Source organism: Salmo salar, unplaced genomic scaffold, assembly GCF_905237065.1.
Source record: "Salmo salar unplaced genomic scaffold, Ssal_v3.1, whole genome shotgun sequence".
Taxonomy (NCBI): domain Eukaryota; kingdom Metazoa; phylum Chordata; class Actinopteri; order Salmoniformes; family Salmonidae; genus Salmo; species Salmo salar.
The window spans coordinates 27,511-50,938 of NW_025549288.1; the positions used below are offsets into that span (position 1 = coordinate 27,511).

At 48.6% G+C, this 23,428-nt stretch overlaps 4 non-coding genes and 2 pseudogenes across 4 annotated transcripts; all 6 read right to left on the bottom strand.

Moving 5' to 3' along the window:
- Window positions 1–2,834: 2,834 nt before the first annotated feature.
- On the bottom strand, window positions 2,835–2,951 carry LOC123736333 (U5 spliceosomal RNA). The gene has a single exon (XR_006766062.1). It is a non-coding gene; the product is annotated as a U5 spliceosomal RNA (small nuclear RNA).
- Window positions 2,952–3,542: 591 nt separating this feature from the next.
- On the bottom strand, window positions 3,543–3,737 carry LOC123736337 (U2 spliceosomal RNA). The gene has a single exon (XR_006766064.1). It is a non-coding gene; the product is annotated as a U2 spliceosomal RNA (small nuclear RNA).
- Window positions 3,738–10,334: 6,597 nt separating this feature from the next.
- Window positions 10,335–10,451, bottom strand: LOC123736330 (U5 spliceosomal RNA). Its single transcript, XR_006766059.1, has one exon. It is a non-coding gene; the product is annotated as a U5 spliceosomal RNA (small nuclear RNA).
- Window positions 10,452–10,933: 482 nt separating this feature from the next.
- On the bottom strand, window positions 10,934–11,105 carry LOC123736325 (uncharacterized; annotated as a pseudogene).
- Window positions 11,106–16,842: 5,737 nt separating this feature from the next.
- LOC123736334 (U5 spliceosomal RNA) lies at window positions 16,843–16,959 on the bottom strand. The gene has a single exon (XR_006766063.1). It is a non-coding gene; the product is annotated as a U5 spliceosomal RNA (small nuclear RNA).
- A 530-nt stretch (window positions 16,960–17,489) lies between these two features.
- On the bottom strand, window positions 17,490–17,670 carry LOC123736338 (uncharacterized; annotated as a pseudogene).
- Window positions 17,671–23,428: the final 5,758 nt, after the last annotated feature.

Consider the following 23,428-nt stretch of genomic DNA (forward strand, 5'->3'; position numbering starts at 1 on the left):
AGGAGCACCCCGTCGTGATCTGAGAAGAAAACAGGCAACAGCCGCCCAGACAACTGACCCAAAGACCTAGATAGAAAAATATAGTCGAGCCTCCGCGCAACCCCCCGAGAGTTGCGCCATGTGGGACCCGCCATTGTCGGAGTAGTGTGCAGGCCTCCATCAACCAGACCATGGCAAGCCATAAGCCCGGTGATGGAGCCTGCACTACTATCACCCCCTACCCCTAAATCTATATTAAAATCCCCCCTATCACTAAGTGCCTATTTGTAACACACAGGGGCGTCAGACAGTCCACCATCTCCCTCCTGTCTGCCGCCACCTGTGGCCCATACACCACCACTAACCTATACCTACTATCCCTAAAAGTGACATCCATCCCCATAACCCTCCCCTGCATAACCACAAAAGAACCCTCCACCTTTACATCTCTGTGCCCACACAAAATCCTTACCCCCGATGAGTGCACTCCCCGATCCCCCCAAACCGACTCTCCCTTGTCCCACTCCCTTCTAAACCTATTGACATCCCCACCATCCCTCAGGTGAACTTCCTGTAGAAAACAGAAATCAAAACCCACCCCTTCTAGAAAACTAAACACCGCCCTCCTCTTAACAAAATCCCTTAACCCTCTTACATTTAAGCTAACAAAAGTAATCATCTTGAAAGAAAATTAAATTAAAATCAATACAAAACAACCTAACATCACCCAAATACTAAACCCAATGAAAACAAAAACAGGAGGCTCACCCGATGCTCCCCTGCTCCATCTCCACCGGCGGGGACTCCCTCCGCACTCCCGACGTCCCCCGTCTTCCTCCATCCCACCAATCCAGGATGATGGAATGGTGTTTGGCCGCTGAGTTTCCTGTACCCTGGGTTGACCCCCCACCTCCTCCACTTCCCCCTCCTCGTAACTTGTTGGGAAGAGAGTGGGAGAGCCCATGTCCTCAATCAAGAACAGCGTCCCCCCCATCCTTGTTGGGTTGTTCCACAACCCCCTGGAGTTGAGGGGCTGGGGAAGCCAGCGAGGACACAGATTTTTCTCCCAGCCCCATCGCTCGCTTGGCCACCCCCTCCCCCCTCTCGCTGTCCTCCGAGCCCCCCTTCCTTTTTCCTTTCTTTTTTTCGGTGTTTGGTGTAGCGGGGAAACACCACCCCCCCTCCCCCAGCTCCTCCACCATTCCCCTCATCTCCTCCACTAGGGCACTTGATGTTATGCTGTCCCCCCACTCCCTCCCTCCCACCCTCCCCCTCCTCCTCGTCTTCTGGTCCTTCCGCCGTCTCCTTCTTCCCCACCTCTTCCTCCTCTGCTGCTCTCTCTGGCTCCTCCACTTCCTTGCTTCTTCCTGCTTCCTTTCCTTTCTCTCCTCCTGGTTCTCCTGCTCCCTTGCCATCTCCATCTCTTCCTGCTGCCGCTCTTCCCTCCTCTGAGGCCTTCACCTCTGGGCCTGTAGTCGGGTCTTGTTCTTGGCCTCCTCCCCTCCTCTTCTTCCCCCATCCCCCGCTCCTGTCCCCCCTCCAGCTGCAGACGCGTATGACCGCTGACGAGCCGGGCATCCCCGCCACAGGTGTGCGGATGAGCCACACCCGTGGCACGCCTTCGGCTCGTCACAGTCCCAAGACTCGTGCTCTCCAGATCCACAAAATCGGCATTTTCTCGTGCTGCACGAGGCTAGGATATGACCGTAGGCCATACAGCGCCTGCAAAACGGGGGCTGACGTGCATAAAATAATGTCCCCCTGTCAGCCCCCAGGGAGAACATTGCCGGGGGATGAAGGTAGCCACCCAGCCCCTTCGGGTCCTCCCTGAGGAGGGCCTGGAAACCCCTTCGGCCACTCCAAAATCCAAGTGAATCTTTGAGGGCCCTTGCTGAGGAGACATTATCCATATATCTCCCCAGAAAGGCCCTCACCTCCTCATCTTTGACATACGGATTGTACATGTTTACAGTTACAACCCTGTAATTATTCCTCGCAAGGCTGGTCACCTCATAATTGCACATTGGCTTCGTGCCTCCCACTGCTTTCGCCTTTCTTAGTACCTCCTTGTGTTTTTCTTCTGTGTGTAATGCCACGTCAAAAGCTCCTTCCAATTAGTTCCCTTGTAGGCAAAACACGTCCTTAACTGACAGCTTGAAGATTCCAATCAAGATAGTCCTTCCAAATGTTTCCCGTCCAAACGGATCCAACTCCTTGTTCTTCCACGAAAAACGAACCGTGTTTGCAAGCCCGATCACAGGGACCGACCTGTATGAAGTATTTTGCGCCATCTCTGCTAGGAGATTGGCGCCCTCGACTCCTCTCTTGCTTCCTTCTCAGAAAGGGAAAAAAAAACCTAAAAAGATAAACAAAGAACAAAATGGCCGAGATACAATACCCAAAAATTAAAAAAAACTTACCGCTCTCCTGTCGTCGACCTTTTGACTCAGCGAGCTCTGGGGCACCTCGGTACCAAGCTTGATCTGAGCCAAAAGGCCGAGAAGCGATAACCCACAAATTGACCCCTGCACCCGCCGGGCCCCGGGGCCTCGGCAGACCTCATCGGTTTGGCAAAAGTTGGCTCCTCCTCACCCAACGCTTCCCTGGTGACAGGCGGGTGTGTTTTTTTTTAAAAGTCGCTAATGCGTCGTTAGGTCACTAGCTCTTTAATCCTAGTGCGACTATTTGTTCAATGCCCGGCAAATACACCAGTCATCGTCGGGCTTGAACTCAATTGCCCGAGCGACTACTTTGAGTGGAAAAAAATACGCCGGTCGGTCAGCCGGCTTCAAGTCAAACGCCTGAGCAAAAGTCTCGGCGTCATCTCTGTCAATTTCTCTTGAAACAAGATACCGGGCTCTGCCAGAAGCAAAGCCCTTCCAAAAATACGTTGAACTCGTAAGTGTTCCTCTCCACGGAAGTCTTTAGTAAAAGGCGAAAGGCTTGTGCGTAATGAAGAGAAACCAGAGTCGTATGGAAGTCAGAGGTCGGGGCCCGAGACACACACGGTGCACTCTAGGCCGGGTCCCCGCGGGTGGTCCCCGAACCCACTCTTCCAAGTTTTCGAGGGCTGTGGGTAAAAAGTCACAGACAGACAGACAGACAGACAGACAGACAGACAGATAGACAATCCTGGTGAAGTGATTGTATTTTTGGGGGGGGCTCAAAAACACACACACACACACACACACACAATCCTGGTGAAGTGATTGTATTTTTTTGGGGGCTCAAAAACACACACACACACACACACACACACACACACACACACACACACACACACACACACACACACACACACACACACAATCCTGGTGAAGTGATTGTATTTTTTGGGGGGGCTCAAAAACACACACACACACACACACACACAATCCTGGCCAATGTTTTTTATTTTGTATATATTCTTTTTAAAGTAAAATGGCGGGAAAACGGGGGACCCCCATGAAGGGGGCTTCGCACTTGTTTCAGTTTGGATGATTCTTCTTTTTTCATTCCTTCTCTTCTTCTGCTAGCTGTTTTACATAGCTTGGTGTATTTCTTTTTCCTTGACAATGGGAGAAAAGTGTTGCACCGTTCCCGGAGGTACTGCAATACCGGGTCGATGCGTGGAGCGGACGGAGCAAGCCCCATTTCCGACTCCCTGTTCGAAAAATCCATTTAATATGTAGTCCCCCGATGGGGGACGTATCAGATATTAAACTGATAAGAACAGATTTTTTGTTATTTATTTTTTATTTTTTTATTAATACAAAAATTTACAATTTACTGTGACATTCTTTTTCCATCAATACTTTCCCAGTTTCATGCAAGTTTTACACTTCCCCAAATGCCTTTACAAAAGTCTTCCCCATACACGTGTTTGTCCATTTCAATCACATTTCTTAACTTCCATACAAACAAATAAAAGGCATCTGCTGGTACCGTTGTATCTTTCTCCTTTTTAATACAAACATTTCTTTTTTCCCACAGTACCAGCTTCCCCAAACTGATCATACTCCACACTGCTCTAAACTCTTTCTTTGGCAATGTTAGGATCTCCTCTCCATACACAATATTCTTACCATTCAAAACAATATTGTTGCAGACCATGTTAATGAAAGGTGCGCACTTTCCCCAGAAATCTTTTGCAAAACCACACTCCCAGAATACATGCATTACTGTTTCGCTTTTTTTGCACCTGGGGCACTCTGCGTTCACTGCACAGTTGTGTCTATACATCCTCTCCTTTACGGCCAACCTATTTAACCTCTTGGGGCTAGGTGGGACGCTAGCGTGCCACCCGTGGTGCACTCCATCAACAGCAGGTGCATTTCAAGAGCGGCAAATTTGAATCCAAATAAATGTCAAAATTCAAATTTTTCAAAAATACAACTATGTTACACCATTTGAAAGATAAACATCTCCTTAATCTAACCACGTTTTACGATTTCAAAAAGGTTTTACGGCGAAAGCATAAATTTAGAGTATGTTAGGACAGTACATTTACAAGAGTTGTGTGTAATGTTTTGTCAAGTCAAAGACAGGGTCACCAAAACCATAAAACCAGCTAAAATGATACACTAACCTTTTACAATCTCCATCAGATGACACTCCTAGGACATTATGTTAGACAATGCATGCATTTTTAGTTCTATCAAGTTCATATTTATATACAAAAACAGCGTTTTACTATGGCATTGATGTTGAGGAAATCGTTTCCCTCCAATAACCGGCAGTCAAGTCAGCGTCACAAATTAAATAATTAAAATTAGAAAACATTGGTAAAATATTATATTGTCATTTAAAGAATTATAGATTTACATCTTTTGAACGCAATCAACTTGCCAGATTTAAAAATAACCTTACTGGGAAATCACACTTTGCAATAATCTGAGCACTGTGCCCAGAAAAATACGCGTTGCGATACAGACTAGACGTCATGTTGGGGAGATCTAAAATCGAAAATACTATGTAAATAATCCATTACCTTTGATTCTCTTCATCAGATGTCACTTCCAGGTATCACAGGTCCATAACGAATGTAGTTTTGTTCAAAAAAGCTCATCATTTATGTCCAAAAATCTCCGTCTCGTTAGCACATGATGTAAGCCAGCCGGACTTCTCGTCATGAACGAGGGGAAAAAATATATTTCCGTTCGTTCAAACATGTCAAACGTTGTATAGCATAAATCATTAGGGCCTTTTTAACCAGAACATGAATAATATTCAAGGTGGACGAATGCATAGCCTTTTATAACGTATTGGAACGAGGGTACCCAACATGAAGTAGCGCGCCAGGTGTCTAATGGGACATCACCGTTCCATGGCTCTTGTTCGGTCAGATCTCCCTCCAGAAGACTCAAAACACTTTGTAAAGGCTGGTGACATCTAGTGGAAGCAATAGGAAGTGCCAAAATATTCCTAAACCCCTGTGTTTTTCAATGGGATAGGTTTAAACTCAATACAACACATCAGGTATCCACTTCCTGTCAGAAAATGTCTCAGGGTTTTGCCTGCCAAATGAGTTCTGTTATACTCACAGACACCATTCAAACAGTTTTGGAAACTTTAGAGTGTTTTCTATCCATATATAATAAGTATATGCATATTCTAGTTACTGGGTAGGATTAGTAACCAGATTAAATCGGGTACATTTTTTTTATCCAGACGTGCAAATGCTGCCCCCTAGACCCAACAGGTTAAAGCACACAGCCATCCCAAATCCTTGCACTCATTATCCATCCATTTTGGTTGTATCCCCTCCCAATTAACTGCTTTCAAATCAGCCTCATATCTCTGCTCCCAATTTTCCCTTATAATTTCATTAATTTTCCTGTGGTCTAATAAGACCTCTCTTTCCATTTCCTTTATGTGTATTTTCAGAAATGATATGGCCTGCGTGTAATATTCAGGTTTTACCTCTGCATTCGGAACCCTGTTGTCCCAAGGTAACATCCCTCTTAAAGTAGACCCGAACCACATCCTAACAAAGAAAAATGATTTATGCTGTATTCCTTTCAACAAAGTTTTACACATCTGATTGAGGAAAAGACAATCCAGTTTCACCGACAAACATGGGATGTCTCTCCCTCCCTTTGATACTTGCCCATACATCATCTCTCTCTTTACGCTTTCATATGAGCCACCCCATATAAATGAAAATATCAACCTTGTCACAACGATTTTACTCCTGGCATTGATTGGGAACACCAGTGCCAGGTAAATTAAAGTTGGTAATATATCTGTTTTTATTGCCATAATCTTTCCGCTGATCGTTAACCTTCTGCTTTTCCACATGTTGAGTTTTACCTTTACTTTTTCAATCTTTCCTTCCCAATTTTCTTTTATTCCGTCCTTTTGAAAGAAATACACCCCTAATATTTTTAACCCATCTTTACAGACAGTTATGCCTCCCTTGCCCTCTGTTCTCCCTTCCCAGGCGCCACAGTACATCATAGAAGACTTCCCCAAATTAATTTTTGACCCCACTGCTTCTCCATAAGTTTTCAACAGTATGATCGCCCTGTCTATCGCCCGGTCAGAGCATAGGAACAAAGTGGTGTCGTCTGCATACTGGGCGATTCTAACCCTTTCTCCGTTACTCCCTGGGATATGCACCCCGTCTATACCTTTATCGTTCCTTATCACATTAGCTAGTGGTTCAGCAAATAGCACGTACAGTAGTGGTGACATTGGGCACCCCTGTCTCACCCCACCTTCTTGAAGTACCGGTTTGCTGAAAAACCCGTTGATTTGCACTCTACTGTATGCTTTATTATACATTGTCTTAATCCAATTAACAAAAATCGTGCCACAATTCATTCTTTCTAGAATTGAGAACAGGAAGTCATGACTGACCCTGTCGAAAGCCTTCTCCTGATCAACGTTCAACACACACAAAGGTAGGTTTCTGTCTTTGGCCCAAACGATCACATCCCTGGTTAACTGTAGGTTGTATGTTGCGGACCTATTCATAACCCCGCATGTCTGGTCTTCATTAACCAGGCTAGGCATCACCTCTTTCAGTCTATTTGTTATTACTTTCCCCAAGATTTTGTTGTCCACATTTAGCAAAGTAATGGGCCTCCAATTTTTTAAGAGCTCTTTTTCTCCCTTCTTGTATATTAAGCTTACTACACCAGACCTCATAGATTCCGGCATCATCCCATCGACCAAGATCTCTCTATACACCTCCAGTAAGTCCTCACCTAGGATTCCCCAAAAACAACAGTAAAATTATTTTGGTAATCCATCACACCCGGGAGTTTTATCAGCTTTCAGAGATTTCAATGCCTCCTCTATTTCCTTTTTGGATACTTCTCTTTCTAAATTTGTTCTTTCTTCATTATTTAGCTTTTTGCTTATATTATTTAATAATTCCTCCGCTCTTGCATTATCCACTTCTCTTTTCTTAAACAAAGCTTGATAGAACTCCTGAGCATGCGTCATTATATCTTCTTTTTTGGTGACTTTCCCCCTACCTGTTTCTAATTCGGAGATTGCACACCTTCTCTGTTTTTCTTTAATACTTTGAAAAAAAAACTTGGAACATTTTTCATCTTGTTCTTTTTCTGTTATTTTGGCCAAAAATGCAAAGTTCTTGACCTTTGTTTCAATGTTATGCTCTATTTTCTTTTGGATGTTTCTGTATTCCTCCCCACACACCTGCTTACCCTCGTTTATTTCAGAATGTATAGCCTGTAATTCATCTTGCAATTCTTTCTCAAGATGCCGCTCTTCCTTTTTTTCCCTTTTGCTATAAATTTGACAAAAATACCTTATTTTGATTTTTACCGCCTCCCACCATTCAGCTGTATTTTTAAATGCCCATTTCATATCCCTCCATGAATTATAAAGGTCGTAAACTCAGCTCTAAATTCCGCACACTCCAACTCCTTCATGTTTAACTTCCAAAATCCTCTTCCTATCTCCACCCCTTGAACTTGACAAGAAGCCCCAATTGTGTCATGATCTGAAAACCAGTTTGGATATATGAAGAAGCTCGAACTTTGGATGGTCTTGGATATAAACAGATAATCTAGTCTTTTGCTTGCTCCTCTTGAGTTTCTCCATGTATGCCCTATACCTTTTTATTATGTCTCCTATATATGTCTGCCAAATTGTAGTCACCCAAAACGTTTTTTAAGTATTGTGCAGTAAAATCATATTCCCCCTCTAAGTAGGTGTTGAAATCTCCACCCATTATCACTATGCGATTTGTGCACAGAACATTAGGTAAATGCTTAAAGAAATCTAACCTTTCTCCTTTTAAAGCAGGAGCGTACACGTTTACTAGGCGAAGCTTGTTGTTGTTCAGCCTGCCATCTACATATACAAGCCTCCCTGGTATAATAATTCTTTCCTCCTCAATTACAAACCCAGTATCCTTAAATATTATCCCCACCCCGTCCGAGTGCACGTTGCCTATGCTCCATACTGAAGCACCTGCCTTCCAGTCCTTGCTGAACCTTTTGATGTCCTCTGTGTTCTTTAGGTGACACTCCTGAAGGAAGCACACCTGGAAGTCCAATGCCTTTAAGGAAAAAAACAGAGATGTCCTCTTGACAGTGTCTCTCAATCCCCTGGCATTAACTGACAGGACATTAAACATAATTTTCTTTTATGTTCCGTCTCTTTTCCCCTTGGTCAGAAACATTGTTGTTGACTTCAGGCTATCCACCATAGAGCCACTCGCAAACTCCGGCTGGGAATCCACGCTGCCCTCACTGTCCTCCTCTGATGGTGCGACCAACGGCACTGGTGGAGACTCTCCTGCTGAGGACAGCTCGGGACCCGGATCTCCTTGCTCTCTCGTCTCCTCATTCTCCAGAGCGTCGAACCTGCTGAAAGTCTCTATTACTTGTTTGTTTTTTTCGGTGTCCAACCTCTCCTCTGTTCCTTTCCGCTTTGCTGTTCTCTTCCCCTCTACTGTTTTCCAATCCATCTCTTTATCCTCTTCTGTTTCACCCCACTGTACTCTACTTTCCTCTGGGGTATCTGATATTATTATCCCCAGTGAAGATTCCTCTATTGCCACCTGTCCTGGTTGAGCAGAGGTTCCTGCCACCGGATTCCCGAAAGCGTAGGGATCCGACACATCACCCGGAGTCTTTCTCAGAGAAGCCTCCGGAAGAGGCCTTGGGAGATTCTCCTGTGCGGGTGCATGGTCTCTCGAGATCTCGTCCAATACCACCTCAATGTTCCGCAGTGATTCTGCATAGGTTTTGTGTCTGTCTGGGCAGTCTTTGAACATGTGCTCAATTGAATCACACAGATTACACGATTTGGGTTTTTTACAATCTCTTGCCAAATGACCCGCCTCCAAACAGTTTCTACAGAATGTGTTCGGGCACAGTGCTGCGATGTGGCCCTCTTCTCCACATCTCCTACACGTTTTAGGCTGCCCATAGAAGTAGAGGTACCCCTTTACACCGCCAATGTAGAAGGACGCTGGGGATACTCAATTCCTCCCGTCCGTGTTCTGAATCGGACAGCGTACTTTCTATTCCCATTCCACATACCATCATAATCCATTTCTTTTGTTCCAACCCCCAGTACATCACAGTATTTACCCAGGAAGGATCGTATATCCTGCTCTTTCACATACGGATTTTGCATGCAGACAGTTATGGTCCTTACCCGACTTGCGAACAGAGGCTCCACATTGAAGTTGGAAATCGGTGTTTCGTCCTTGTGTTCCAAGCACTTGTTCCAAGCTTCCTGACACAGGTAATCCCCCATGAAGGTGACCTCGAAAGCATTCCGTAGAGGAAAATATCTGTAGCAGTAGATTCGTTCTGTCGTCACTCCAAGAAATCCAAAGATGACATCTTTTGCGAAGCTCCTTCTTCCCATAGCGAACTGCATTCCGTCCATTTCCTTCCCGACAAACCGGATTGTATTCAAAAGTCGCGCCGAAGGGGCCGACGTAAAGTCTCCCGTCGCCATCACCTTCTCTTTTCTTTCGTTGATCAAACTGCGGGCGTGCCACACGCTTGGTTTGAGCCAAAAGGCCGAGAAGCGATAACCCACAAATTGACCCCTGCACCCGCCGGGCCCCGGGGGCCTCGGCAGACCTCATCGGTTTGGCAAAAGTTGGCTCCTCCTCACCCAACGCTTCCCTGGTGACAGGCGGGTGTGTTTTTTTTTAAAAGTCGCTAATGCGTCGTTAGGTCACTAGCTCTTTAATCCTAGTGCGACTATTTGTTCAATGCCCGGCAAATACACCAGTCATCGTCGGGCTTGAACTCAATTGCCCGAGCGACTACTTTGAGTGGAAAAAATACGCAGGTCGGTCAGCCGGCTTCAAGTCAAACGCCTGAGCAAAAAGTCTCGGCGTCATCTCTGTCAATTTCTCTTGAAACAAGATACCGGGCTCTGCCAGAAGCAAAGCCCTTCCAAAAATAAGTTGAACTCGTAAGTGTTCCTCTCCACGGAAGTCTTTAGTAAAAGGCGAAAGGCTTGTGCGTAATGAAGAGAAACCAGAGTCGTATGGAAGTCAGAGGTCGGGGCCCGAGACACACACGGTGCACTCTAGGCCGGGTCCCCGCGGGTGGTCCCCGAACCCACTCTTCCAAGTTTTCGAGGGCTGTGGGTAAAAAGTCACAGACAGACAGACAGACAGACAGACCGGGAGAGCAGCGAGATAGACAATCCTGGTGAAGTGATTGTATTTTTGGGGGGCTCAAAAACACACACACACACACACACACACACACACACACACAATCCTGGTGAAGTGATTGTATTTTTTGGGGGGCTCAAAACACACACACACACACACACACACACACACACACACAAACTCCTGGCCAATGTTTTTTTAAAGTAAAATGGCGGGAAAACGGGGACCCCCATGAAGGGGCTTCGCACTTGTTTCAGTTTGGATGATTCTTCTTTTTCATTCCTTCTCTTCTTCTGCTAGCTGTTTTACATAGCTTGGTGTATTTCTTTTTCCTTGACAATGGGAGAAAAGTGTTGCACCGTTCCCGGAGGTACTGCAATACCGGGTCGATGCGTGGAGCGGACGGAGCAAGCCCCATTTCCGACTCCCTGTTCGAAAAATCCATTTAATATGTAGTCCCCGATGGGGGACGTATCAGATATTAAACTGATAAGAACAGATTTTTTTTTTGAAAAATAATTTATTACTTTCAAATGCCATTCATACAATACAAAATTATAATTTTCATCCAAACATAGCTAATGGCATTTTTAATTAATAAACAAAACCACAAACAAAAACCTCAGGGGAGCATCGTCCCTCCCCATCATTCCTACAAAATACCTTTCCCTATCTACCCTTCCCTAATCTATCCCGTTACAATCCTAAATTAAACCCAGCCCTAAACCCCCCTTCCACCTCTCCCGGGCAGCATGCTGCCCCCACTTCCTCTCCTCCCTCTTCATCCTCCCCCTCAAATCTCCTTTCACAATGCCTTCCACCCCCCAATCTCTCCCTGCCGTGACCATGTTCTGTCTGGCTTCCCACAGCCCCCGCTTAAAGAGGCTCATGAGAAGCCAGAGCAGAAACCTATCCCTATCCGTCCCCCTCGCTCGCCCTACACCTCTCTCTAATCTAGCCCAAGTTAATACGAAATCCCCTCTAACCCTTCCTAACAACACCCGTGCCTTTGCCCATACTACTCCGGCAATGGCACAGTCCCAAAAGACATGGCGCACAGTCTCCTCCCTGCCACAAGAAGGTCTTGGGCAGGTGGGGGATCGCGCCAAGCTATGCCGGTACATGGTGGAGCGCACCGGCAAACACTTGTGGAGGCTCAACCAATTCAGGTCCTTGAGCCTGTTGTCCAGACCCCGCGCCTGCACTCCTTCCCAGACCACTTCCGGGATGCCCACTACAGGTGCTGGACTTACTGCCCGTCTAACCTCCTCGTACAGGTGCCTGTGATCTAAACCTACTCGGGCGACTTCAACCTCGGGGTGCGCACGCAACCACTTGGCCGCATGGCCAAAATGCCACGGCAGCTGTTCCGCCCGAGGACCCGTGTTAGACCACACCATTACGCTTCTCGCCTGATACGAGAAGAACACCCGCAGGAGGTAACCGGACGGGTGTAGTACTGGCTGAGCAAACTCCGCTAACAGAAAAGAAACAAAAATTGCGTCCAGCTTGAGGGGTAGATGTGGTACCCCCCTACCTCCCTCCCCGATGGGACAGATCATGCGTGCCCTGGCGACCCACTCGTACCTGCCACCCCACATGAACTGAAACACTAGCCTCACTAGAGGCCTCCTCAGACAAGCCGGCAATGGGTAGATGTACGCCAAATACAAAAGAGATGGCAATACATCCACCTTGAGGACCAGGACCTTGCCCAAAAAAGACAAAGACCTAGCCCTCCACATCGCTAGCTTCCTCTGTACCACTGCGATGCCCATGTTCCAGTTCAGCGTCGCTGAGCCGGAGGTCTCAAAATGGACCCCGAGAATCCTCAGGGCCCCGTTACAGAGAGATAACCCTCCGGGCACATCCGTCCTACCACTCCATCTTCCGAAAAATTTAACGGAAGACTTCGCGTGGTTCAGAACCGCCCCCGACGCTCGGGTGAAATCCCCAAAAATGGCAAGGGACCTTATCAAGCACGAGTCCTTGCATAGCAGCAAGGAGGTGTCGTCGGCGTACTGTGTCAACTTGACACGGAGACCGCCACTTCCAGGGATCAGCAAGCCCTCCACCCCTGTGTCTGCCCTAATGGCAGCCCCCAGAGGCTCCATGTACAGAACGAAAAGGAGTGCCGAGAGCGGGCATCCCTGCCTGACCCCAGACGAGAGGTCAAAAACGTCCCCTAAGTGACTGTTAACGCTAACCCGGCACCCCGCTCCGACATATAAAGTACGGATCCATCCTATAAACTTTTCCCCAAATCCTAATCTACCTAACACCCTGAATAGAAATGATCTATTCACGCGATCAAAGGCTTTCGCCTGATCAAGCGCTGCTACCATTAAAGGCAGCCCTCTATCTTCTACCCAAGCGATGGAGTCCCTGATCAACTGTAGGTTCCACCTAATAGAGCGTCCCTCTACCCCACACGTCTGATCCTCGTGGACGACGTAGGGAAGGGCTGTGCGCAACCGGTCTGCTAAGACCTTTGCTAAGAGTTTATAGTCTACACACAGCATGGTCAACGGCCGCCAGTTGCCAAGGTCGGTTGCTTCCCCCTTCTTATAAAGAAGTGACAGCACACCGACAGCCATTGATCCCCCGGGACCCCCGTCTCCAGGATGGCCTTCAAGACTTCTAGGACCACCGGTCCAAGTATACCCCAAAACTTGAGATAAAACTCGGCCGGTAGCCCATCCATCCCAGGCACCTTCCCTTTTCCCATCCTCCTGAGAGCGCTCTCAACCTCCTCGAGGGAGATCTGAGCCTCCATCACATCTCTAATGCCCTCCGGCAATTGCAGGGACAAGTGTTCTAAAAACACATTTCCCTGCTCTACATCTATTTCCCTCTCCTTAAATAAACCTCGGAAATGATCAGTTGTTACCCTGACCATTTCCTCCGGTTTTCTAACTATGCTACCATCTTCTTTCCTCACCCCATACATTATCTTCCTACTCTGTCTGCCCCTAACCGACTTAAAGAACATAGCGGAACAAGTCTCATTGTGTTCTAAAAAGCCATTATGTGCTCGCTCCAGGAAAACTCGAGCCTTCCGCTCCTGCAGCTCCCTGAGCTGCGCCTTCAGGGCTGTGGATCTCTCCCAGTCAAACGACCCGCCGAGGTTGCCTGCCTCGTACTCGAGTTCGAGCAACCTTTGGATACGATCCACCTCCCTCCTTTCCTCCCTTTTTGTCCTTTTACAATAACCTATTATAAAAGCCCTAATCCTCACCTTAACTAAATCCCACCACTCTAAAACCCCTCGCACATGGACCGGAGGCCTTCAAGCCCCGAAAGAAACCAAAAAAGGCGTCAACGAAAGCTTGCTCCTCCAGCACATCCCGATCTAATTTCCAGTACCCCCTACCGAAGAGGCAGACTGGCGACCCCACCTGCAGGAGCACCCCGTCGTGATCTGAAAAGAACACAGGCAACAGCCGCCCAGACAACTGACCCAAAGACCTGGATAGGAAAATATAGTCGAGCCTCCGCGCAACCCCCCGGGAGTTGCGCCATGTGGGACCCGCCATTGTCGGAGTAGTGTGCAGGCCTCCATCAACCAGACCATGGCAAGCCATTAGCCCGGTGATGGCGCCTGCACTTCTATCCCCACTAACCCTAAATCTATGTTAAAATCCCCTCCTATCACCAAGTGCCTATTTGTAACACACAGGGGCGCCAGACAGTCCACCATCTCCCTCCTGTCTGCCGCCACCTGTGGCCCGCACACCCCACTAATCTAAACCTACAATCCCTTAGCGTGACATCCACCCCCAAAACCCTCCCCTGCATAACCACAAAAGAACCCTCCACCTTTACCTCCCTGTGCCCACACAAAATTCCCACCCCCGTTGAATGTACCCCGCCTATACCCCAAAATGACTCCCCCTTATCCCACTCCCTCTTAAACCTATTCACATCCCCTCCATCCCTCAGGTGAACCTCCTGTAAAAAACTAAAATCAAAACCCACACCCTCCAAATAACTAAAAACCGCCCTCCTCTTAACAAAATCCCTTAAACCCCTTACATTTAAACTAACGAACGTAAAATTAGACCCCATGAATAAAAATTAAAAACAAAACAACATCCTACACCCAACTACTAAACACAAACAGAAAACAAAAACAGGAGGCTCACCCGATGCTCCCCTGCTTCATCTCCACCGGCAGGAACGTCATCTCCTCTCCCGACGTCCCCCCGTCTTCCTCCATTTCCCCAATCCAGGATGCCGGAATGGTATTAGGCACCCGAGTGCCCTGCATCCTGGATTGTCCATCCAAACCCTCCATTTCATCTGCCCCACATCTTGCTGGGCAAAGAATATTTGAGTCCGTGTCTCCAAACAGGGATTGTGATTCTCCCCCTGCTGCCCAACCCTGAGCCACGACCGGGGAATCCAAAACCACCAGTAGTTCAGCACCTGGGGGAGCCAGCGAGGACATAGATGATTCCTCACCTCCTTTTTTCACCCATTGGCCTCTTGGCCTCCCCTCCTCACCGCTCTCCCTCTTGCTTTCTGTGGCGTGCACCCTCCTCCTTCCTTTCCTCTTCAGTGTAGGCGGTAGAGGCAGCACATGGGAGACATCTCCCCCCCTCTCCGCCAGCTCCTCCACCATCCCCCTCATTTCTTCCACCAATGCACTAGCCACCCCCCTTCCCCCCCAATCCTTCCCTTCATCTCCCCTCTCCTCCTCTCCCTCTGGTCCTGTCGCTGCTCCTTTCACCACTTCCTCTTTCTCCGCCGTCACCGTCTCCTGCCTCTCCACTCCCTCTGCTCCTGTCGCTTTCTGCCCCTCCTCTCCTTCTGCCCCATCCTTCTCAACCCTTTGCTCCTCTCCTCCCTGTGCCTCCTTTCTTCCTTCCTCCTCCCGTGTAGATCCTTCTTCTGGGCCTGTCCTGGTGTCCGGGCCCCCTCTTCCTCCACCCCCTGCTCCCCCCCCGGCTGCAGACGCGTATGACCTCTGACGAGCCCGGCAATCCCGCCACAGGTGTGCTGATGAGCCACACCCATGGCACGCCTTAGGCTCGTCGCATTCCTTAGCCTCGTGCTCACCTGATCCGCAGAATCTACACTTCCTGATGCCTCCGCACGAGGCCAAGGTATGTCCTTAGGCCATACAACGCCTGCAGAACGGAGGCTGACGGGCATAGTACAATGTCCCCCTGTCAGCCCCCAGGGAGAACATTGCAGGGGGATGGAGGTATCCTCCCAGGCCCTTTGGGTCTTCTTTAAGGAGAGCCTGGAAGCTTCTTCTCCCATTCCAGAATCCGAGAGAGTCCTTGAGGTGCCTTGCTGAGGAGATATTCTCCATATACCGCCCCAGGAAGGCCCTCACATCTTCGTCCTTAACGTGTGGGTTATACATATTTACAGTCACCACTCGGAAATTGTTTTTCGCCAGGCTGGTGACTGCATAATGGCCCAACGGCTTTGCCTCTCCCACTTCTTTTACCTTCTTCATTGTCTCCTCATGCTGCTCCTCAGTATAGAGGGTCACATCGAATGCCCCCTCCATCAGGTTCCCTTGAAGACAGAATACTTCCTTCACCGTAAGCTTCAGGACTCCCATCAGGATCGTTCTCCCGAAGCTCTCTCTCCCAATCGGCTCCATTCCTTTCTCCTTCCATGTAAAACGTATGGAGTTCGCCTGGCCGATCCCGGGGACCATCCTGCTCGCTGTATTTCGTGCCATTTCTCCCCTGTAAATGGCGTACTTGAATAAACAAAAAAACGTCTCTCTTCAAAAAAAGAAACCGTTAAGAAAATTTGTTTTGGAAAACAGAAAAAATACCTGGTTCAACCAAAACTTCGTACGCCCTCCGGCCTTCGGCTTCCAGCTAAGCGAGCTTTGGGGCACCGCAGTACCAAGCTTGATCTTAGCCGGAAGGCCGAGAAGCGATAAACCACAAATTGACCCCTGCACCCGCCCGGGCCCCGGGGCCTCGGCAGACCTCATCGGTTTGGCAAAAGTTGGCTCCTCCTCACCCAACGCTTCCCTGGTGACAGGCGGGTGTGTTTTTTTTTAAAAGTCGCTAATGCGTCGTTAGGTCACTAGCTCTTTAATCCTAGTGCGACTATTTGTTCAATGCCCGGCAAATACACCAGTCATCGTCGGGCTTGAACTCAATTGTCCGAGCGACTACTTTGAGTGGAAAAAATACGCAGGTCGGTCAGCCGGCTTCAAGTCAAACGCCTGAGCAAAAAGTCTCGGCGTCATCTCTGTCAATTTCTCTTGAAACAAGATACCGGGCTCTGCCAGAAGCAAAGCCCTTCCAAAAATACGTTGAACTCGTAAGTGTTCCTCTCCACGGAAGTCTTTAGTAAAAGGCGAAAGGCTTGTGCGTAATGAAGAGAAACCAGAGTCGTATGGAAGTCAGAGGTCGGGGCCCGAGACACACACGGTGCACTCTAGGCCGGGTCCCCGCGGGTGGTCCCCGAACCCACTCTTCCAAGTTTTCGAGGGCTGTGGGTAAAAAGTCACAGACAGACAGACAGACAGACAGACAGACAGACAGACAGATAGACAATCCTGGTGAAGTGATTGTATTTTTGGGGGGGCTCAAAACACACACACACACACACACAATCCTGGTGAAGTGATTGTATTTTTGGGGGGGCTCAAAAACACACACACACACACACACACACACACAATCCTGGTGAAGTGATTGTATTTTTTGGGGGGGGCTCAAAAACACACACACACACACACACACACTCCTGGCCAATGTTATTTATTTTTTTTAAGTAAAATGGCGGGAAAACGGGGGACCCCCATGAAGGGGGCTTCGCACTTGTTTCAGTTTGGATGATTCTTCTTTTTTCATTCCTTCTCTTCTTCTGCTAGCTGTTTTACATAGCTTGGTGTATTTCTTTTTCCTTGACAATGGGAGAAAAGTGTTGCACCGTTCCCGGAGGTACTGCAATACCGGGTCGATGCGTGGAGCGGACGGAGCAAGCCCCATTTCCGACTCCCTGTTCGAAAAATCCATTTAATATGTAGTCCCCCGATGGGGGACGTATCAGATATTAAACTGATAAGAACAGATTTTTTTTTTTTTTTTTTAATAATTTATTACATTCAATGCCATTCATACAATACAAAACAATACAAACTCATATATTCCATCCAAACACAAATAATAATGGCATTTTTAATTCAAAAACCAAACGAAAACCCAAAACAAAAACTCAGGGGAGCATCATCCCTCCCCGTCATCCTAAACACTAACTTTCCCTATCTTCCCGTCCCTAATCTAAAATAACCCCAGCCCTAATCCCCCCTTCCATCTCTCCCGGGCAGCATGCTGCCCCCACTTCCTCTCCTCCCTCTTCATCCTCCCTCTCAAATCTCCTTCCACCCTCCTCACTATTCCTTCCACCCCCCAATCTTTCCCTGTCTTAACCATGTTCTGCCTGGCTTCCCACAGCCCCCGCTTAAAGAGGCTCATGAGAAGCCAGAGCAGAAACCTATCCCTATCCGTCCCCCTCGCTCTCCCTACACCTCTCTCTAGCCTAGCCCAAGTCAAAACAAAATCCCCTCTAACCCTTCCTAACAACACCCGTGCCTTTGCCCACACTACTCCGGCAATGGCACAGTCCCAAAAGACATGGCGCACAGTCTCCTCCCTGCCACAAGAAAGCCTTGGGCAGGTGGGGGATCGCGCCAAGCTATGCCGGTACATGGTGGAGCGTACCGGCAAACACTTGTGGAGGCTCAACCAATTCAGGTCCTTGAGCCTGTTGTCTAGACCCCGCGCCTGCACTCCCTCCCAGACCACCGCTGGGATGCCCACTACAGGTGCCGGACTTACTGCCCGTCTGACCTCCTCGTACAGGTGCCTGTGGTCTAAACCTACTCGGGCAACTTCAACCTCGGGGTGTGCACGCAGCCACTTGGCCGCATGACCAAAGTGCCACGGCAGCTGTTCCGCCCGAGGACCCGTGTTAGACCACACCATTACGCTTCTCGCCTGATACGAGAAGAACACCCGCAGGAGGTAACCGGACGGGTGTAGTACTGGCTGAGCAAGCTCCGTCAACAGAAAGGAAACAAAAATTGCGTCCAGCTTGAGGGGGAGATGTGGTACCCCCTACCTCCCTCCCCGATGGGACAGATCATGCGTGCCCTGGCGACCCACTCGTACCTGCCACCCCACATGAACTGAAACACCAGCCTCACTAGATGCCTCCTCAGACAAGCCGGCAATGGGTAGATGTACGCCAAGTACAATAGAGATGGCAATACATCCACCTTGAGAACCAGGACCTTGCCTAAAAAGGACAACGACCTAGCCCTCCACATTGCTAGCTTCTTCTGTACCACTGCGATGCCCATGTTCCAGTTCAGCGTCGCTGAGCCGGAGGTCTCAAAATGGACCCCGAGTATCCTCAGGGCCCCGTTACAGAGAGATAACCCTCCGGGCACATCCGTCCTACCACTCCATCTTCCGAAAAACTTAACGGAAGACTTCGCATGGTTAAGAACCGCCCCCGACGCTCGGGTGAAATCCCCACTGATGGCAAGGGACCTCATCAGGCACGAGTCCTTGCAAAGCAGCAAGGAGGTGTCGTCGGCGTACTGGGTCAACTTTACACGGAGACCGCCACTTCCAGGAATCAGCAAGCCTTCCACCCCTGTGTCTGCCCTAATGGCAGCCCCCAGAGGCTCCATGTACAGAACGAAAAGGAGTGCCGAGAGCGGGCATCCCTGCCTGACCCCAGACGAGAGGTCAAAAACGTCACCTAAGTGACTGTTTACACTAACTCGGCACCCTGCTCCGACATATAATGTACGGATCCATCCTATAAACTTCTCCCCAAATCCTAATCTACCTAACACCCTGAATAGAAAGGATCTATTCACGCGATCAAAGGCTTTCGCCTGATCTAGCGCTGCTACCATTAAAGGCAGCCCCTATCTTCTACCCAAGCGATGGAGTCCCTGATCAACTGTAGGTTCCATCTGATCGAGCGACCCTCTACCCCGCACGTCTGATCCTCATGGACGACGTAGGGATGGGCTGTGCGTAACCGGTCCGCTAAAACCTTTGCAAGTAGCTTGTAATCTACGCACAGCATGGTCAACGGCCGCCAGTTGCCAAGGTCAGTTGCTTCCCCCTTCTTATAAAGAAGTGACAGCACACCGACCGCCATTGATCCCCCGGGACCCCCGTCTCAAGGATGGCCTTCAAGACTTCGAGAACCACTGGTCCAAGTACACCCCAAAACTTGAGGTAAAACTCGGCCGGCAGCCCATCCATCCCAGGCACCTTCCCTTTTCCCATCCTCCTGAGAGCGCTCTCAACCTCCTCGAGGGAGATCTGAGCCTCCATCGCATCTCTAATGTCCTCCGGCAATCGCCGGGACAAGTGTTCTAAAAACACATTTCCCTGCTCTACATCTATTACCCTCTCTTTAAATAAACCTCGGAAATGATCAGTTGTCACCCTGACCATTTCCTCCGGTTTTCTAACTATGCTATCATCTTCTTTCCTCACCCCATGCATTATCTTCCTACTCTGTCTGCCCCTAACCGACTTAACCTCTATGGGACCGGCGGGACGAATTCGTCCCACCTACGTAACATCCACTGCCAGCCTGTGGCGCGATTTTCAAAATCTTCAAAATCCTATTACTTCAATTTCTCAAACATATGACTATTTTACAGCCATTTAAAGATAAGACTCTCGTTAATCTAACCACACTGTCCGATTTCAAAAAGGCTTTACAACGAAAGCAAAACATTAGATTATGTCAGCAGAGTACCAAGCCAGAAATAATCAGACACCCATTTTTCAAGCCAGCATATAATGTCACCAAAACCCAGAAGACAGCTAAATGCAGCACTCACCTTTGATGATCTTCATCAGATGACAACCCTAGGACATTATGTTATACAATACATGCATGTTTTGTTCAATCAAGTTCATATTTATATCAAAAACCAGCTTTTTACATTAGCATGTGACGTTCAGAACTAGCATACCCCCCGCAAACTTACGGGGAATTCGCTAACATTTTACTAAATTACTCACGATAAACGTTCACAAAAAGCATAACAATTATTTTAAGAATTATAGATACAGACCTCCTCTATGCACTCGATATGTCCGATTTTAAAATAGCTTTTGGTGAAAGCACATTTTGCAATATTCTAAGTATATAGCCCAGGCATCACGGGCTCGCTATTTAGACATCCGGCAAGTTTAGCACTCACCATAATCATATTTACTATTATAAAAATGTCATTACCTTTTGTTGTCTTCGTCAGAATGCACACCCAGGACGTCTACTTCAATAACAAATGTTGGTTTGGTCCAAAATAATCCATCGTTATATCCGAATAGCGGCGTTTTGTTCGTGCGTTCCAGACACTATCCGAAATAGTAAAGAAGTGTCGCGCTTGGCGCAATTCCTGACAATAAAATTCAAAGTATTCAATTGCCGTACGTCGAAGCATGTCAACCGCTGTTTAAAATCAATTTTTACGTCATTTTTCTCGTAGAAAAGCGGTAAAATTCCGACAGGGAATCTCCTTTTCGGCAAACAGAGGAAAAAAATCCCAAAGGCGGGGGCGGTCGGGGTCACGCGCATAAGCTAGTGTCTCTTGATGGGCCACTTGAGAAAGGCGATAATGTGTTTCAGCCTGGGGCTGGAATGACGACATTCTCTTTTTTCCCGGGCTATGAGAGCCTATGGACGACGTGGGAAGTGTCACGTTAGAGCAGAGATCCTTAGTAAATGATAGAGATGGCAAAGAAGTTCCAGAAATGGTCAGACAGGCCACTTCCTGTAAAGGAATCTCTCAGGTTTTGACCTGCCATTTGAGTTCTGTTATACTCACAGACACCATTCAAACAGTTTTAGAAAATTTAGGGTGTTTTCTATCCATATGTAATAAGTATATGCATATTCTAGTTACTGAGTAGGAGTGGTAACCAGATTAAATCGGGTATGTTTTTTATCCAGCCGTGTCAATGCTGCCCCCTAGCCCTAACAGGTTAAAGAACATAGCGGAACAAGTCTCATTATGTTCTAGAAAGCCATTATGCGCACGCTCCAGGAAAGCTCAAGCCTTCCGCTCCTGCAGCTCCCTGAGCTGCGCCTTCAGGTCAGTGGATCTCTCCCAGTCAATCGACCCGCCGAGGTTGCCTGCCTCGTACTCGAGTTCGAGCAACCTTTGGATACGATCCACCTCCCTCCTTTCCTCCCTTTTTTTCCTCTTACAATATCCTATTATAAAAGCCCTAATCCTTACCTTAACTAAATCCCACCACTCTAACACCCCTCGCACATGGACCGGAGGCCTTCAAGCCCCCGAAAGAAACCAAAAAGGTGTCAACGAAGCTTGCTCCTCCAGCACATCCCGATCTAATTTCCAGTACCCCCCTACCGAAGAGGCAGACTGGCGACCCCACCTGCAGGAGCACCCCGTCGTGGTCTGAAAAGAACACAGGCAACAGCCGCCCAGACAACCGACCCAAAGACCTAGATAGGAAAATGTAGTCGAGCCTCCGCGCAACCCCCCTGGAGTTGCGCCATGTGGGACCAGCCATTGTCGGAGTAGTGTGCAGGCCTCCATCAACCAGACCATGGCAAGCCATTAGTCCGGTGATGGCGCCTGCACTGCTATCCCCACTAATCCTAAATCTATATTAAAATCCCCTCCTATCACCAAGTGCCTATTTGTGACACACAGGGGCGCCAGACAGTCCACCATCTCCCTCCTGTCTGCCGCCACCTGTGGCCCGTACACCCCCACTAATCTAAACCTACAATCCCTTAGCGTGACATCCACCCCCAAAACCCTCCCCTGCATAACCACAAATGATCCCTCCACCTTTACCTCCCTGTGCCCACACAAAATTCCTACCCCTGTCGAATGTACCCCGCCTATACCCCAAACTGATTCCCCCTTATCCCACTCCCTCTTAAACCTATCAACATCCCCTCCATCCCTCAGGTGAACCTCCTGTAAAAAACAGAAATCAAAACCCACACCCTCCAAATAACTAAACACCGCCCTCCTCTTAACAGAATCCCTCAAACCCCTCACATTTAAACTAACAAAAATAATAGATGGCTCCATAACACGAAAATTATTAAATAAAATCCATAACCATCACCCATCTACTAAACCCACAAAGAAAATAAAAACAGGAGGCTCACCCGATGCTCCCCTGCTCCCTCTCCACCGGCAGGGACGTCATCTCTCCTCCCAACGTCCCCCCGTCTTCCTCCATCTGTCCAACCCAGGATGCAGGAATGGTGTTAGGCTCCCGAGTGCCCTGCATCCTGGGCTGACCACCCACCTCCTCCATTTCCCCTGCTCCATAGCTGGCTGGGCAGAGAACAAGGGACCCCGTGTCCCCAAACAGGGACTGCGATCCTCCCCCAGATGACCAACCCTGAGCCACGCTTGGGGGGTCCAGCTCCACCATCAGTTGAGGGGTTTGGGAAACCAGCGAGCACACAGAGGTTTTTGCCGCTCCACCTCCCTTGTCCTCCATCACCCTCTTGGCCACCCCCTCCCCCCCCCACCACTCTCCCTCTTTCTGACCGTTGGGCTCCCCCTCGTCTTTCCTCTTTTCTTCGGTGTGTGCGGCGAAGGCGAAAGCTCTTCCCCCTCCCCGCCAGCTCCTCCACCATCCCCCTCATTTCTTCCACCAAGGCGCTCGACATAAGGCTGTCTCCCCACTCCTTTGCTCCATCTCCCCCTCCTCCTCTCCTTCATGTCGTTCGGGTCCTGTTACCAACTCCTTCTCAGTCCCCTCTCCTTCCGTTTTTGCCGTTTCTGTATCCCCCGCTCCCTTGCCTCCTTCTGCGTCTTTC